Source organism: Stegodyphus dumicola, chromosome 7 (assembly GCF_044657685.1).
Source record: "Stegodyphus dumicola isolate Sdum_Otavi_A_Nest chromosome 7, ASM4465768v1".
Classification (NCBI taxonomy): Eukaryota; Metazoa; Arthropoda; class Arachnida; order Araneae; family Eresidae; genus Stegodyphus; species Stegodyphus dumicola.
This window is the reverse complement of record NC_140774.1, coordinates 28524094-28539906: the sequence shown is the minus strand read 5'-3', so window position 1 is coordinate 28539906 and position 15813 is coordinate 28524094. Positions and strand designations below refer to the sequence as shown.

The following is a 15813-nucleotide window of genomic DNA, read 5'->3' as shown; positions in this document are numbered from 1 at the left end:
TCTAAAAATTCCCAGAAATTTTTCAAAAATTCTTTTAAAAAGTTAAATAAAACTTAAATTTGATGAAAGAAAATATTAAAAGTTTAATGAACTTGATTTAATTGGTATATCAAAACTTAACTAAATACTGGCTAAAGTATGGAAAATTAGAAGAAGAAGATTAAAATCTTCACTCAATTCGGGCTATAATTGAGACTTTTGAAAAGAGTTGGCCCTCAGTTTAAATAAAAATGAATTAAAGCTATTTGCTCACACTTTTAGATACATAGATGATATTATAACTTTCAATAATAATTCTACTTTTGAGAAATTCAAAATTTACTCAAATAGTTTAACACTTAATAAAACGAATACGAATCAAGATACTATTGAATTCCTAGACCTGCAAATTATTAAACACAACAAAATTAAATTATTTGATAAAACAAGGAATTTCCATTTTCCTACTATTAAACTAATTAATTGGAACTCTAATATCTCTAGAAAAGTAATAAAAAAACGTTTCATAGCCAAATTATCAGAATAAAAAATATATGTACTGAAAATGACGATTTAAAGGAAGAAATCATAAAACTAATTAATGTACAAGTTGATAACCAAGTACCACCAAAATTTATTAATTTATATATTAAAAAGGCAGGCCTTGACTTTATAATTTTTTGGCTCTTTTGGATATGATAACATTACCTTAAACCTTTACTGGAGGGTAATGAAGGATATAAAAGGGTAGAGAAATTATTGTAAATTTTTATTGTAAATATTTTGTAAATATGTATATTTAATCAATACTGGATTCTTTCCTTTTACTAATAAAGGGCCAACTCTTTTCAAAAGTCTCAATCACAGCCCGAATTGAGTGAAGATTTTAATCTTCTTCTTCTAATTTTCCATACTTTAGCCAGTATTTAGTTAAGTTTTGATATACCAATTAAATCAAGTTCATTAAACTTTTAATATTTTCTTTCATCAAATTTAAGTTTTATTTAACTTCCTAAAGGAATTTTTGAAAAATTTCTGGGAATTTTTAGTTTTTTAAGGACTTCATTTCAAAAAAATGTTGGGAAATTTTACTTTAAAACTTTAATATTAAAACATTTCAGTTTTTCTTAATTACTTTAATTTTTTGCAATTTTCACACAAAATATCTTTCACTTAATTTTTTTAACAATTTTCACAGTTTTTCAACAGAAAACACATTTCAAATTACAAACAGTTTACATTTTTTTTCACATACCACTTCACTTTAATTTCCTTCAAGCAAACATACATCTCTTAATTGGCTCAGTTACTTAACTCCCTACGTAATTGATATTACTACCTTTAGGATTTTTAATTTAATTTAATTAATATTTATATTTACAAAAAATTTTTTACTATAACAAAGATAGCAGCTTGACACTCAACTTTACCTACATAAGCGCCATCTATATAATTTGAAGAAAACACTTACTTCTCTTTCACAACACTTTTGCAGACCCCAACATTCATTAGTAGGTAAGTTAGAATTAAAACTTACTATTTACTTGCTTTAAGTATTTTTTTTTAAATATTTTTATGTAGTATCTAAGTATTTTCTAAATATGAAATTATATTTTTAAATATATATTTATTTTAAAAATTGTGAATTAGTTCTTTTTGTTTTTTTTTATTTCTTATTGGTTTATATGGATTATGTATAGTTCTTTTATAGTTTCTTTTTATTGATATGCATATTCGTGTAGGGGAAGTTTCTGTAGACAAGGATTTCTAAAATACATTGGTTTCTAGATTTTTTTATTTTATAAAAAATTAATTTAAAAAAATTAATTTTTTAAGAAAAAGTTTAATTCTTGACTATACTTGCTTGTTTCTCAAAAGACTTAATTATTATTTTCCTTTTTGAACTTTAATTCTTAAATGTTAATTTCTAAGGGTACCACTTTATTGGAATTACTTTTGGTTTTGACTTTTACCCTTGCCTACATGAATGACGAAAGACGAATTGAATGATTGGAGAGTTAGGTTTGGAGGCAACTTCCCCTTGATAAGTCTGTCTCCTGCCTACTCTACGATCATTCACATATGCATTTTTTAAAAAAATTGTTTAATTTAATTTTAATTTATTAAATTAGTAGATTTATTTTCATGGATAGATTTTGCACTTGATTTGCTTATGCTTCTGAATTTAAATGATATTGTAGATTAGTTTGAGAATTAAATCTTTTACATGTTTGCATATTTTTAAATTATTTTAAATTATTTTGGCTTTTTTCCTTTTTTTAGAATTTAAATTTGCTTTTTTACCTTTTTACTTTTATACGTAATTGTTAAGAATTTAAATTTGTTTAAATTTTTTGCATATATATAATGTGCAATTTTGTTTAGATTGAAACTAAATTCCGAATTGTGAAAGAAGGAATCAAGTAAGTTTAATAAACAAAAAAAGTGATATTAATAAATATATTCCAAATTCAATTAACATTGAAGAGCTAAAATTTGGAGACCGAATTTTTTAAAAAGTAGCCACGCGAATTTTACTAAGCTTAGCAGTTTGGCATAATTTGAGCCGCAGGATCGATATGTGGAAAAAATCGGTACGTCATTTAAAAAAATTCCGATTTTGTGTCAAAATACCTGTGTTACACAATGCTATATGTAAATCTAATGCATATCCGAAGTCGTGCTTTCGAGAAAAACGAAAAGTTAAATTTTGTCAATCGCTCAGCAGAATGGGAGAATAAGAGAGGTAATTTTTTTTTTTTTTTTTTTTTTTTTTTTGACTCGGTGTATAGTTTGTAGTTTTTACTTGCAAACGGAATAAAGTAATAATCTGATAATAGACCGCGAAAAATCATTTTCATACCAAAGTAATTTTCATTTTTTTATATAATGCAAGTTACCTGCAGGTCTGCCGTCATTTGTATCTAAATTATGTTTTTAATAAGATCTTTTTTAATTACTAACTTTATTAATGAACCTTTTTTATTTTTTTAACATATTTATTTCTTCAAGTTTTAAAATTTTTGTTATCTTAATAGCATACAATAAAGCATATGAGAGAATCTTCATAAGGAACAGAAAATCTTTGTGGACGACCTTTCTAAAGAAAACTGATCTGTATTTATGTTACACACAGAAAAAACTATGAAAACACCTAAGTAGCCAGCCCAATTACCAGGATTTAAATTTGGGTTGAATTACTAGCGTTCAATTGTCTTATCCACTCGGCTACGATTTAAAATGGTAATATATTACGCAGATTTAAATAAGTTAGAAATTTATATTCGAAAAGAAATGAATTCTCAAATGTTACACATAATCTATATTTTTATATACTACTATTATAAAATGTGAATGCTAAAAATATTATTTAATTATGGAAGTACTATGTGTAATTTACAATATAATTTTATTGCTATTTAAATTTGTTATGGAACTGTTATTTATAATTAGTCTAGGGAACTAGTTATTCTATTTAGAGTAATTTGAATACAAAACAATGATTTCATTAAATAGATACATCTTTACAGCATCTTGAAATTAACCGGAACAACACATTTTAAAGCAATAAAATTCCGAGTAAAAATGAAGTGAAATAATAAGAACAATATTAAAGTTTCTATTAGTTAATACTTAATTTATCTCCCTATAATTAAGAATTTTTAATTCTCGCGTTTTCTGAAAATCTTGGAGAACTTGCTCAAACGGTTTTTAAAAAACACAAAAGTATTTTTGTGCACCTGGCTTTACAATTGTGCACTTTGGAATCTAAGTAAATTTTAAATTTCGTAATTATTACGTTTTTAACAAAGGGGAGATTTTAAAACTTTCAATTTTTTTCTTTTTTTTTTAGAATTCAATCAAAAAATAAATGTTACCTATTCGTGTTTAACTGAGCCGTTAACAAAACACTTATACATTAACTAATAGAATGGGATAAGTTGTATTCTAGAGGATATGATAAATACATAAATGAAAGGGAAATGAAAAATTACTTACAAAAAGTTTGGCAAGCGAAAGCCCGGTTGCTAAAGCCGGAATTAAGAATGGGAACGCCTTTGATAAAAGGGGTCGTGAGTTGCCTACAAGTCTGACGTTTCTGAACTACCAGACGATCGCTTTTGAACTTTGACCTTGGCTGGAAGGGAGAGAGAAAGCTAGTAACGTTTTACGAAAGGGAACTGAATGTGATCTAACAAACGCGTAGGCGAACAACATATGAATATCATTCTTCGTCAGCTGTAGGACATGTTTAATGTTTTCTATCTATAGTAACGCCATCTATAGGTGATAATTGAATTTAATAAAGTAGAACGAATAGAATAGCAGCTGTAGCAATGACTTGCCGAAGAATTATAACATTTCTATACTATTAAATATTATATTAATTAGTTTTGAATGCTTGAAATTTAAATTAGAATTTTTATTTTAATACATTATATATCATCAGACGCTGATTAAAAAAAACGGCTAAAGTACCTTGTTTGGTAATATTTTAATACGATTTGGAAAGCTGTAAATTGAACGAAATATTTCGCATATCTGACTATCTGTATTATTTGTTAAAATTTCTCTATATTCTGGTTGCATTCTGTTGACGATGTTAATGTCTTTTGTTTAAATTAATTTCAAATTCTGCATTTAACATAATATAAAACAATAAGTATTGGTTATTACTAATTTATTACTTAAAGAAATTATTGGTTCAAACTAAGAATCATGTAAAATCTGAATTACTTTTTTGATTCATACGACTTCGAGAAATGGGGAGCTAAAAATCGCACAGTTTTAATTAAGAAAGAAACAGACAAAAGAAAACGGGAGAGATTCCTCTGAAAACAAAAGGAAGATGGATAATGATCCTTCTCCACTTCGTGACCCGAAAGAAGAAATCATTTCGGCAGATTTCACGATTCGAAAACAGTGAAGAAACAGTAATAAATCGAAACGGGTTATGGGTACCCGCATCATAAAAGAATAATCGCCGGTTTTCGTTAAATATAAGCTGATAGAATCATTAATATGAATACTATTACGTGCGTACGGGTTCGTAATGGATGGAATGCACGCAGAACCGATAATAGCTGGACAAAATTAATTTTACCAAGTCAAAACACTTTACAGTCCTGAAAGTTTACAAAAATACTCGTACAGCTCTTCTCAGTATGACAGAGCACAACCAGTAGTTACCACTTCCAATTGCTGAGAATGTTACACGCAGTGCAATACAAAGCGCAACTAAAGAGCGAAGCTAGCAGGGAAATATCACAATACTCCAAAATCAACTGAACTAAAAACTATCAGTATAGACAAAGATACGCCGCGATATTGCGAATTTCGCAATGTGTCCGGCTCAATGAAAATGTTGCCCTGAAGGCACTTCACGTAAAAACACATTAAAAGAGATTCCCAGAAGAGAAAATTTAACAGTTGTAGAAGAGATGAGAATATTTTCTCCTAAGTTTGAGAGATCAAACAAGAGTCCTAATGGACTGGAATGTGAGACTAAAGTCATAATAGAGATAAAAGTCTCTGTGTATGAGATTATAGATAAAAATAAAGAAATTTAGAACTAAATCCACAAAGATATGAAAGAAATTCAAACAATCTAAAATTCTAAAATTACACATAAATATGTTAAAACCAACTAATAGTCACGAAACCAGTGAAAATGCACTTCGATGAAGTTCGAGGATATAAGTTTAAATGAAGTGCAGCATAAAATATGTATAATTATGTATAATGGTCGTACAGGAAATCATGTTGTGTCAACATCAGATATTTTTATATTCATAAACTAAAACTGAATACTTCAAAAGGTAAATAAAAGTTTGACTGTAATCCTCCCTGAAATTATGAGAGAACCCCAATTCCAGACATTTTCCAGAATTTGGACACTTTCCCAAGCATGATCGTATCTGAGGAATTTATTTTACCTTTTTACATGTTAACTGAAAGGATACAATTCCTTTAAGGTACAAAAAATTTAATTATAAAGCTTCACATGACAAATTCGAATAAGCTTTGAATTAACCAAAGTAAATGATATGTAAGTAAGTACAGTGGATACGATTTTAATTCGTTCCAGCATCGAGTTCGTATAGAGAAATTCTCGTATCTAGAAACAAACTTCCCCATTCAAAATAATGGAAATCCAATTAATCCGTTCCGCACCCTCAAAAATATCAACATAAAAATCAATTTTTCTAATAAATAACACTGGTAAGTAATATAACCGTAGTTTACCTTTATGATAGCTTCCGACACCGACCTTTTAACTGTTTCTCGTTAATCCACAACAACAACAGCTTCTCAACATCTTCTAGGAGTTCTGGACGGTGCTTGAAAGTAATGGTAACTCCTTTGGCTACACCAAGTTTCTTAATTTCTCTCTGCTTCTTCAGAACAGTGTAGATCGTCGATATCGAAAGGCCCGTAAGTCTTCGCCAAATCCGTCACTCTTACACCACGCTTATGTTTATCTATGATTTCTTTCTTATTTTCAACGGCCATGGCTTCCTTATTTTTCTTTGCAGCACTATCTGAGGCAACAATCTTCTTGGGAGGCATCGTGAAATAATTATTTTCACCTTAAATGTAATAAACAATTAACTCACAAGCTCTCTCGTATTATCATTTAAGAATGTTGAATTACCATCGTTCATCGGTGGAGTAGTATCAATGTTAAACACAGTGCGTCTTTAAGTTTTAGAACAAATTTCGTACAAAATCAGCACCTGAAGAAAACAAAGTTCTTAGTTCTTAGCCTTCAATATAGGATTCTTGTAAGTCTTTATAATGCATGGTATTTTCGTATAGTTGCTTGATTTACCTTTTGAAATATTGTTAATTTCTGAATCTCATCAGTGCAATTTAAATAAGGACTTCTGAGTTCAGAGCTCACTTTAAAGAAAGAAAAAATTACTCTTCAGATGCCAAATCTGGTGGATAAGGAGCGGGAGTTATGAATTATAGCCCTTTCTTCGCTGAAAAGTGCTTGACGGAAACAGAACCGTGTGGTAACAGCAATTGTCGTGCAGCAGAAGCCAAGCTGAGATTTTTTAGACCTAAGGGCTGAAGTGTCTTCAGAAGGCTGTCATTATAAAATATACAGTTTACCATCCATTCCTTAAGAGTAAAGTCTTTGTAAAGTATCCCTTTTCTATAAACAGTATGGTCTTTACCAGATATTTCTGAGATCGACGTATTTAAGACCTTGGGAAACCTTCTCAAACCGAAGTAGATGATTGCGTTTTGTCTCATGAATACATCAAATTTTATTTCCAGTAACATTAGTTAAAAAAAAATTTAAAAAAAAAAAAAAAAAAAAAACTGAAAGCTTCCAGATTTTATATTACGCCCAAAGGGACTTTTTTTTAACCTTTTCTTATTAAATATCATGTTCTTTGCACTTAAACCATAAAATTCAGTTCAACAGAAATATCGCAAAATAATTTTAAAATGAGCATATCTTTAGACTTTCCGATACAGAGTCTCGCGCGCTGGAGATAAAAACGTTTTTTTTTTTTTTTTTTTTTTTTTTTTTTTTTTTTTTTTTTTTCCCTGTAGAGTTTTTGCTATTGCTCGCTTTGAAAGCGTTGAGTTTGTTGACCAAAAACTCGTTGAAGTGTTACAAAATATGAAATAGATAATAAAACAAATTTCAAATTCTAAATTAGGGCTTCCAGATGCCCATATTCGTTGGAAGATTACATTATTCCAAATTTGATGGCTCTAGGCACCGTTGTTTTATCAGAGTGCGAGAAACATACATATGTGCAGATTCTTCATTATTTAATTTCTTAAACACAGGGCGATAATATTTGGTGGCAACAATTTGAAAAGTGAACCGACATTTTAAACCTTTCAACGCAAAATGCCAAAACGAAATTAATAGCCCTTTGGGTTAAAATATATCACCTGTATTTCCCCCTTCATAGCAAAACTTTATTGTTCTTCTGCTTAACTTTCGAATTTGTAACTGTGACTCTTCATTGGATCAAAGCATGTAATTATCTGTACATAAAACTCAGTCTGTAAGCAAACCATAGTTTATGGAGATAGAGTCAGTGGCGTGTCTAGAGTAGGTGGTCCGCTCCGGACGTCGCATTTTTAGAGGCGCCATTTTTTAGTTAAACTCTATTTTATAGGAATCAGTCAGCTGGATCGTCGAGGCAGGAGGAAAATAATTAGATTCTAAATTGCCATACGAAATTAAATTGAGGAAAAAGAGTTTTTACTTTAGATAAACTGCTTAAAGAAATCGTTCGTGATTTCAACAGTTACATATTTTTGTTGTACCTTTTTTATTGCTTCAAAAATTTTGAATGCAGATTACGAATAACAACTAAATTATGATCCTGGTGACATTCATAAGGAAAAATTCCTCGTTAAGAAAGAAAAATTCCAGAGTTTTATTTCCATTATCCAGAAACTGAAACAGAAATATGAAACAGAAAGTCCTTTCGAATTTTTGCAGTTTATTCTAAAATGCAATCGCGAAAATAAAGCTCCAGATATTAGTCCCCCGAACTTTCCTTTCACTTGGAGTAACTGTTGTTAGTTGTCAGAAGCCGTTACTAATTTAAAAAAATCATTTAAGAACTACTAATGTATATTTTTCATTTAAGAAATCTTTCCCTACTGTCTACATAACAGCAGTTGAAGAATTCAAACAGACTTCTACAATGTCATCGTTTTGCGAGCAAAAAGAACTGGCAAAATAACAATATAATTTTTAACTATTAGAATTAAAGTTTTTCTTGAGAAATAAAAGTAGAGTTTTCATTTTTTTTTTCTGTATATGGTTTTGGCATTTTTTATAGTTATACAGGATATCCGAATCAAATGTACCTAATTTTAAACGGTCGCTCTACAGAACAGAGAGTTTAAAAGGCATAAGAAAACTGGGAAATTAGATACCAATACTCACAAAGTTTCTATTAAGCAGTCAGTACAATTCCACGTGAGCTCCCTTAGTAGTCCTGAGAATGTCCAGCCGATAGTCCAGTTCTAGCCATGTCCGTTGTAGCATTTCCGGAGTCACAGTAGAAATAGCCGCGGCGATGGAGGCACGAAGGTCTTCCAATATCACGGATGTTCCCTGAGTAGACTTTGTCTTTCACGTAGCCCCAAAAGAAGAACTCAAAAGGAGTCACGTCCGGAGATCTTGGTGGCCAGGCAAATGTATCTAAAAATGTATCTAAAAATGCGCGAACATGCCTGCCCCAGTGAGGAGAGGCCTCATCTTATTGGAAGATAACAGCGGGTCGTAAATGTTGCATTTGAGGTATTGCATAAATTTGTAATGTGCCCAGGTAATTGTTTGCCGTCAGCAAAGAAAAACCATGGACTTTATAAGAAACAGACAACCCAAATGGGTTTTCTCCCTCCTCCTGACGCATTCCCGGCTGTCACCTTGATCACATCCGGAGGAGTAGGGACGACTTGCAGAAATTTAACAGTGGTTGCCTATTGCAGCGTGTATAATTGTCAAGAAAAAGCTGGTTGTAGCGCCTCACTTCACAAATTAGAATTTCTCCATATTTATATTTTCTTTGATTTGTTTTTACAAAGTTTGCATTATTTATCTTTTTTATAATCTTCTATGTTTATTTCAACTTTACTTTGAATTCGATTTCATAATGACAATTTCCAGTGTTTAATTTCTGCAGGTAATATAGTACTCAAATACATAAAGATGAGAGTGTCGGGGACGGTTGCTCGAGTTTTACAGGATTTCTCTACGGTGATTGATTTTTGCTCCGGATTGAATTGACTGGGATGCTTCATGAGGGTGAGTTCTTTGAGTGTCGGCATTGGTTCGTGATTCCTACTATTCGCGGAAATATTTGGCCTGACTGGAGTTGCCAGTTTGGCTTTAACTTATAACTCGAGTAAAGACGAAACACTTTCGTATTTACGTATTTTTATCAATTATTGTTCATTGAACGGGAGTTGGTTTGTTCCCCTTGAAAAGTCAACTAATTTCCGATCAATGACAATGATTACATGTTTTGATTTTTCCTTTTACAGTTGAAATATTGTTCTTCGTGATGATTTGGCTCCAGTCCCCGTTGGAACATTGTTAACATTTTGCTTTCGGATTGCTTCAAGGCATCTTTCATGGTATAACTTACCAGTATGGATGCACACTTTTAGAATAGTTCTACTTTGATTAAACTTGGGAGATGGTATAGTCAATTGGTCAGTGCTGTTTGGGAGATGAATTATTATTAACTAACTTTGCAGCAATTGCGCAAGTAATAATAACTTGTATTCGCACTAAATGGATTTAAGATCATACAACATTATATATATATATATATATATAAACAGGATCTGATATATATATATATATATATCAGATCCTGTTTAATTTTACCTTATTTATTTCAAAGCATCACGTACGATCAATCTTATTTAATTTTACTTTATTTTTACGCAAAATTAAGTTAATAAATTTTGTGCTTAGAGTTTTTACCGTTTTACCAAAGTAAAGATGTTTGTACAAGAATTACGCGTGAAAAAAATGCGCGAAATGCAGTAAAAAGTGATTTAATGAGATATATTAAATCCTATTTGAAAAAAACTGTGTCTTTCATAATCTCATCACTATACAACGTATCACATTTAATAATTAAAAACAGTTATGTGATACAAACGCCATAGGTTTCAGTGTTGTCATGGAGGTAGGATCCATGGTTAAAGTAAACCAGATCGTCCCTACTCTTTCTTGCCGACATGTCGGAGACGCGCGCCCCGCCCACAGGGTTAGTTTATCTCTTATAAGGTCCATGAGAAAAACGGTCTTGTGACTGTTTCATGTGACAGAGAACACCACACATTGATTTTTGGGCTGCTCCGTTCCAATTCGTGAAGTGAATGGGGATTTTCTGAGTCTCAAATTCTGCAGTTGTGCTTCTTAACGTTGTTGCTAACATAAAATGTAGTTTCATTTGAAAAAAAAAAAAAAAAAAAAAAAAAAAGACGCGATTTAGAAAATTGGGTTTATTTTCGTTTGGAGATAACATCTCCACAGCAAATGCTACACGCTGCGGCCTATCATTTGGTTGCAGTTTCTGCAGAATCTGCATTTTATATGCGTGCACCCTCAGTTTTCGATGCAGCATATCATGAATAGTTGATCGTGGCATAAATTCAGAAGCTGCCTGCCTGATCGACTGACGAGGGCTCAGAACAAAAGCTTGTCGATCATCTTTTACACGTGAATCAGAATGTGAACGCAGATTAACTCGGGATCTTTTCCATACACATCCCGTTTCGAGAAACGTTTTGTGCCACTTTTTTATGCTCTTAGCCTGGGGTGGATTTCTTTTAAAAACTGCTTGAAACATTCTTTGCACTTTTACTACGGATTTGTGTTCTGCATACAAGAGAACAATTTGTGTCTTCTATTGCGATGACGCTATTTTTCCATTTCTCGGCTCAGCAAATTTGCAGGTGCGTCAGACGAAAATATATATATATATATATATATATATATATACATACACACACCCTGTATATTTATTCTATACGAAAGGCGCTAATTCAGGGAACCTCCAAGGTGGCAAAAGCTCTGCTCTAACTACGCCATTAAAGCAGATTGAAATGTCCACAGTAATATTGTCTGTTATCGTTTTTTGAACTCGTGTCTTGCCTCTTTTTGCAAAACAGAGCGAACTTAAATGAGACGTGGATTTAATTTAAAATGTTCAGTGAAGCACCATTTATACGCTTCTTATTTATACCTCTTCTGCATTTACACAGCGTTTCGTCTGTTATCCCTATCCATTCCTAAGCATATTAATAGTAAAATATTTCATTTATACGACGTATGATATCTGTTATAGGTCATTTTCTCTCTGATTTACTACTCAATCTTTCATTGCAAGGGGAATATCCCATGTAGATGTCATTTTTTTAGGTGGGGGTTTTAGTATCTTAAACTTACGTATGAGAATACGGAGAGAGGAAAGGAGAGTAGAAGAAACCCTAATCAGACCTACCAGCGCGAACTTTAAAAAGAAATTCTTCTGAGATACACCCAGAAGTACTAAAGAAGACCATCCAAAAGCGTACTACTATACAGAAGCCAGGAACTATCCTCTCTCATTTTTGAAACAGAACTTCGAAATATTGCGGCTACGTGCGCTGAAGAGACCGCTGAACGCAAACTATCGCCCAAAAGTTTCAAACTAGTGTTGAGAGAAATGCTTTTTCCGGTAAATTGTTTTAGTGTCTGGCTTAGTGCACTGCTCTGGTAAGGCTATTGCAGTGCGTTAAAGATTGCTTCAGGAGCTTATTCAAAGGCATGGATGAAGATCAGCTAAAAGAATGTTTTAACATCGATGAAACTGTTTTCTGTCTTTCATTTCATGCCTGCATAAAGTGTAACCCAGGACTTTCAAGCGCGCCACCTAGCGGCCGCCAGATGAAATACAGCGTTCTTGTAATTATATTTTTTACATCATTTATATTTTAATGCTTGTTTTTAAGCTCTTCATTGTTACCAATGTTTAGTTTCTAACCTTCGATTTCCTTTAAGCTAGCTTGTTATATTCCAATCTTTTAGAGTGAAATCTCAAATTTCATCTATAATTTTAGACCCATATTCACTGTTTCATCTACTCATACAGAAATCTCTTTTGAAAGTTAAATGCCTTTTAATTTAGTATTTTTTGCTAACTGATCGCATTCATATCATTATTTTTGCACTTTAAATGCTCTGGCTAAGCAAAATTTACTTTATTGCATTTTCCTGTGCTAATTACAGATATTTCTGCCTTTACGGACAACTTTCAAGAGAACTTAGCAATTATTTACGTTGCATGTATGCAAAGAAATTCCTAAAATAAAACATTTCCAGTATCGAATTCAGAGGTGAATTACCATCACTTTTACCCATCGGTTATCATTTCATCTGTTGAAATTTTATTTTATTTATATACTTTTATTTCTACCCCATTATGTTAACACATTTCTTAGAACTTAGTTCAGTTCCAACTTAATTCACTAAAAAACTTCACGTATAGTCTATTTGTTAATTTCTTACACTAGAATTTTCTTTCCTAAATTTCAGTTTTCATTAATTTATTTACTTAATTCATTTCTCATGAACGAAATTTTGTTCAACACTATTTTACCTTTACAAAACATATCATTAAAAATATGCATACAGTTGCAGAAACAACCAAAGAAAGAAACAGTAAGAGACTGTAGAGTCATTTTGAAACAAGAGACGTGAAAAATATGCAATGCCTTCGCCGGACTCGAACCTGGACCTCTCGAATATGCGCCAAGTGTTACATGACGAAGGCAAGCTGGAGGAAAAGAGAAAATACTTTACATACTCTATTTTAAAGGGTGACTGGGGATTAAGGAACCCAATCGCCAAATCTTGATGACGAATTACTGTCCACCACCTTTTAGTTCGGGCGTCATTTGTAGAATCATTGGGTTATTTTGAAAAAGGATATGTGAAAAATGTGCAATGCCCTCGACGAGATTCGAACCTGAACCTCTCGAATACGCTTCAAGTGTGCTACAGTTGCACCTCAAAGGCATGTTGGAAGGAGGGAGAAAATACCTTCTAAGATATTTTACTAAAATCTATGCTATAGTTTCAAATATCTTAACTTTCATACATTCTGAATGCAGAAATGTCTCCGTAAAATCCTCACAATATCACATAAAGTTCCATACTAATACCCATTTAAGGAGGAATAATCTCTTTTCAATACAAAATTACATCCTTGTAATGTTCCAGTTTCGTATAATTGTACGTATGACTTTCACTTTTATGAACCTTCTATGTAGTAATATTACCTTTTTCCAAGATAAAAACGCTAAAGTCTATGTAAATCATTCAAATTTTCCTGCATTATTTCCACAGCACAGAATACCTATCTTAGAACTATTTCCTTAACATAATATTAAAAACTAAATGTAAAATAAGCATGTTTCACTGTAGAATATATATTGTTTTACCCAAATGAGGATAGAACCTTTACCGAATTATTTATCCAAAATTCCAAACAAGTTTTAGAAAAGTCCTATAAAAATATGATTTATTTATCCCAAAATGAGTCTTAACAGATTGTTCTGGGCTTCAGATTTACTATCAGTGCTAAAACTTGAAGTTCACTTTACCTAGCCTTGTTAGTATGCACAAAAGTCATGAATGATTTTGTACTAGAGTCATCACTTTAGATACATGTAATACTAATTCAACTAAGTTTAAATAATGTTTAATTAGGATTTTTAGAACATAAGTATATTTATGCAACATAGATTAATCCTAAGCATTATTGGTGAAAAATGAAATAAAATATCCAAGACCCATATATGCATTAAAAAACTGCCACTCATTAGGAATCATAAATTTTAACCTATGATAAATTATTAAGTATGAAAGAAATACTAGTAAGAAAATGAAACAGTATTTTTAGAAAATTTCCTTCATTTTCTAAATCTACCCTTTTATATTAAAGAGTAAATTCACTGAAACTCTCAATTTCTTTCCTATGAAAGGCATACCCATTTTTCCTAACAGAATGAAATCGGAATATTTCACCCTTCTTTAGATTTAGACATAATTTCATTATTCCACATTTCATTATTTCACTATTCCACAAATTCTTAGGACATATCCCAATCATTTTCAAAGAATGTATATAACTCCACATTAATTAGGGAGTTCTATGCGAGTATTCAGATGTTTACTGAATGATACTAAAATTTTCAAGAAAAAATGAAATGGGGTTCATCTGTCATGAAGATTTATGAATAACAGCGATATGTCAAAAATTTTAAGACTTCACGTACTATGAAGTAGCTTCAAAAAATTTTAATATTTTCAAAATCTCCAATTCCCATAGAAAACTTTTAAATATTTTCATGTATCTTCCGAAGTTCACTTGAGTCGAATTTGAAGATATGTTAATCAATTAGACTTATCACATGCTTTGATACATGCCTTGTATTTTTTCAGAAAACAGAAGTTTATATTTCGCATATGCAAACTATTACATAAAATCAATTAAATTTTATACCCATATTACTTAAAATCTTTTACTGTATAAAACTATTTTATGTGTCATATTCGATGTTCATATATACTCTCAGTATTCATAAATTCCACATAATAGTACAGTTTACACAAATCGAATTAGAAGAAAAGTTGGATAATCTATATCATATACAGGACTAGAATGCTCAAGAGCTTATTGAAAAATACATTCAAGTGTTCCAAAAATTAATTGTATTTTACATAATCGTATACATATTTCATATATTTAACACATTTCTGAAAACCTATTTCCACTTAATTCAGAACATTTCTAAGGAAAAATAGTTAAAGACAATTAATATTCAAATTTTGTATAATGTTATAATCTAGGAATAATATCAATACTTATGCGATAAGAAATATGATACTGCAATGCACATCGACCTTCGCGTCGAACTGAAAATCTACTTTAAGTGGCACACTTAAACGAAGACTGGTGTGCATTGCATTATCATATTTCTTATCGGATAAGAACTGATATTATTCCTTTGATAAAATCATTAACAGATTATACCATATACAAAATTTGAATAGTAATCGTATTTTAGTACCTTTTCTTAGAACTGTCCTAGTTAAGTGGAAATATATTTTTAAAAATGTGTCGAATATATGAAATATGCATAAGGTTATGTAAAGTATGATTAATTTTTGAAAAGTTGAATGCGTTTGTGCATCATTCTAGTTTTCATATTTATGATTTACTTTTTAACATTATAAATACTGTAATATCTTACTGTAACGATGTTTTATTCTTATGTATT

General features: G+C 31.0%; 1 protein-coding gene across 3 annotated transcripts in view; it reads right to left on the bottom strand.

The window, feature by feature from the left end:
• The window catches only part of LOC118185960 (prolyl 4-hydroxylase subunit alpha-1-like), a 139442-nt gene extending 123993 nt beyond the window's left edge, over positions 1-15449 (bottom strand). The window contains exon 1 of one of the 3 annotated variants that reach the window (XM_085820018.1): positions 15398-15449. The gene's annotated coding sequence lies outside the window, so the exon portion shown is untranslated. Of the gene's footprint in view, positions 1-3978; positions 4184-8911; positions 9407-15397 lie in introns of those variants that run through there. The other 2 variants (XM_085820019.1, XM_085820016.1) reach the window with 2 other exon arrangements.
• Positions 15450-15813: the final 364 nt, after the last annotated feature.